Below are 3,289 nucleotides of genomic sequence, written 5' to 3' on the forward strand. Positions count from 1 at the left end.
CTCGATGCTCTGTACCCCCTTCTCACACCCTGTTCAGGTATCGATCGTTTGCCCATTCGCTTGAAACTTCCTATTGTACCTTCATATTTTGCTCTCGATATTTTCTTAAGTTTCAACTCGAGACATACTTCTGCCACATTCCCTGAGTTGTTCACCAGATAATTAACCCTATAAGGGTCAGTTCTCCCGAAGTTACTCTTTACTTCCGCACTTAAATCTCGGGACGAGATTTCTTGTAGTGAAGGAGATTTGTAACACCCCCAGTGTCATGCTACAGTAATCACCTGTTAATTGTGCCATGTCATCATGTTACTGTTGCTAATCTTCACTTGATCCAAATCACCATTCAAATTCAAATCCAATCTAAAGTCAAAAATTCATATTTATCAGACATGTAATCTAAAATGTTCATCATTTGGCAAATATTCTTTTGATAATAATGGTAGTGAACTAACATGTTTTCAAAATGTCTAAGTGCCTAAAACTAGTTAAAACAGTGGCTAAATTTTTTTAAATGGCTTTTTAATTTATAAAAACTTGCAACTATTTCTAAAGCTTCACAATCTTTTTGTGGCAATGCCAACCATTGCATTGTATTTATGTGGACAATTCCCATATCTTACAAAAATCGTTTTGGCACCCCAAATATTACAAAACCCCTTTCTGTAAAAGAAAAACCAAAAAAAGTAAAAGGAAAAGGGCCAGAGCCCCTGGCCTCCCATTGGGCCTCGGCCCACTCCAGCTGGCCAGCCCACTCCCCCTCCCCGGGCGTCTCCCTCCCCACTGTTCCAATGACCGGGGCGCCTGCGTTCGTCCCCGACCACCTCGCCACCCCGCGTTGCTACAGGCCCCGGAGGGGATAAGGACGTCGTCGCCGCGCCCCCTCGATCGTCTCTCCCACTCCATCCACTTCTCCCCCTCCTCCTCGCGCCTCTTCCCTCTCTCCCGCGAACAACCGCATCGTGGTCCCCATGGACCTCGTCGATCCCGCTGCCACCGGCCTTCCCGCCGCCGGCTAGTATGCCCAGGAGCTTCCCCACGGTCGTCCACTTTGACTACACCAAAGAACCTGCACCAGGGCTCCTGCATCGCTGTCTTCTTCCTCCTCTGCCTCGTCGGACTCCATCGACTACTTCGGCTCCGACAGGCCTCCCCGAGCACGCTGCCATCCCCTATCGCCCCGACGTGAGCACCACATCGATTCCCCTCTCTTTCTCCTCTCGTTTAGCTGCCGAAGGCACGGCACGCGCTCGCCGTAGCCCCCCGTGTTGGCCACCCCGTTCGGCTGCGCCCGCCGTGAACGCCTTCCGTCCCTGGCCGCCGGCGCCTTGCCTCGCCCGGCCATGGATGTCGGCCTCCCCGCGCCTGGCGGTGGTTGTGCCGCTGGCAGCACCCGGAGCTGCCCCGCCCGCGCCTGCTGCAGCCGCTCGCCTAGCCCCGCGCCGCCTGCCTTCTCCGTCCACCGCTCTGCCCCGCGCTCCCTTGTCTTTGCCTTCGCGGCCGCCTGCACTGCTGCTCCAGCCGCACCCCTGCCTCGCTTGCGCGTGCCCTGCCGTGACCCAAGCCACCTGCGCACTCCCCGCTGTTCCCGCTACATCCCGCCATGCTCATGCCGGCCCGCTACGGCGCCGCTACGTGTTGCCTCCGTGCCTCGCCCACACGCGCCCCGCACTCCGCCCGTGTTGCCGAGCCAGCCCCCGCCTCTCGCTCCCCTCCCTGACCCCTATGCCGCCCTCTAGCACCCCCCTACTGGCCTGCTGCCGCCATAGCTTGCCATCCCCGCCGCCCACTACTGCGGCTCTGCTCCGGCCAAGCCGTCGCACACCGTCGCTCGCACCCCGCCTCTGCAGCCCCGCACCTCGCCCCGCTCCGGCTCTGGCCTGCCGCGCCTCGCTGGCGCCCCGCCGGCCTCGCCTCACACATGGGCGGGTTTGGCCTCTGCCCGGGGCAGCGCCCGCCCCATTAACCACCCACTCCAGTGCCCTAATGGGCCACTGAGCAGTGGGGCCATTCCCCTGTTTTTAAAAAAAGATTAATAATAATAAATATAAATATAAATATAATTAATTAGTTAATTAGTTAATTAGGTTTAATTAACCTAATTAAAGTTAATTAGCCTAATTAGGCTAAATTAACTAGTTAGTTAACGAAACAGTCAATGATAGGAGGGCCCCGCCCCATGTTGACCAGTCAAACGTTGACTGGTCAATCGGGACCCCCCTGGCCCACTTGTCAGCCTCTGTGCACAATCTGTGTACATAGGGGTGGGTACACCTAGCAATTTCCTGTTTATTTTTGAATTAATAGTAATTTCAGAATATTGTTAAATCTTTGAAAAAATGTATAAATTAAACCGTAGCTCGGATGAAAATGTTTTCTATATGAAAGTTGTCCAGAAAAATCCAACGAACCCGAACATGCGGTCCGTTTTCCTGTCAGATGCGTCTAACTATCTGAACATGGAACATTCCCCCTCCGTTCATCCGTCTGACACAGGTCCGGAACCGGGAAAACATTCCCGGATGAATTCCCCCTTCACCTATATCACGTAGCCATACGTTAGGTCACACCCGGCTCAGCTTGTTGCCATGTTATGCTTTGTGATGCTATGTTTGCTTTATATTTATTGTTTCTTCCCCCTCTTCTCTCCGGTAGACCCCGAGACCGCTGCTGCCCCTGTGATCGACTACGTCGACGACGACACTTCTTCTTTTTCAGCAGAGCTTCTAGGCAATCAAACCCCCCTTGAGCATTCCGATATCGCCCATTTCTTTCCCTCTCATGATTGCATTAGAACTATTATTGCTTTCCGTACGATCCTACTATGATGCATAGCCTGTTTTTCTTACCTGCTTTCATACCTTACCTGCTTATCCTAAACTGCTTAGTATAGGTTGGTTAGAGATCCATCAGTTACCCCCACCTTGTCCCAGTTGCCCCACTTTTATGTTCGATGACTCGATCAACATGATCGATGTCCAGGCCCCGACACCGCACATCACACCCTAGTTGTATGACTCTGCAGAGTTACCATCGAGTGCCGAGGGTGGAACCTCTTACATCACTCCTGATGAGATCTCTGTAGTGTAGCTATACGGTCGAGGTCATCAAGGGTGATTTCCTCCTTAACCACTTCCGTTACGGCTCTGTCGTGCAACCCCTCAAGTGTGAACCTCGAGGGTGGATCCTCTTACGTTCACCTTGATGATAACATCGAGTGGAATACACCGGGGGCGATTCCTCGGGTTTTCCCCTTGGTGTTAGACACACAATTACTATGGTTACTATG

Source organism: Triticum urartu, chromosome 7A (assembly GCF_056163025.1).
Source record: "Triticum urartu cultivar PI428250 chromosome 7A, HENAU_Tu73, whole genome shotgun sequence".
Taxonomy (NCBI): Eukaryota; Viridiplantae; Streptophyta; class Magnoliopsida; order Poales; family Poaceae; genus Triticum; species Triticum urartu.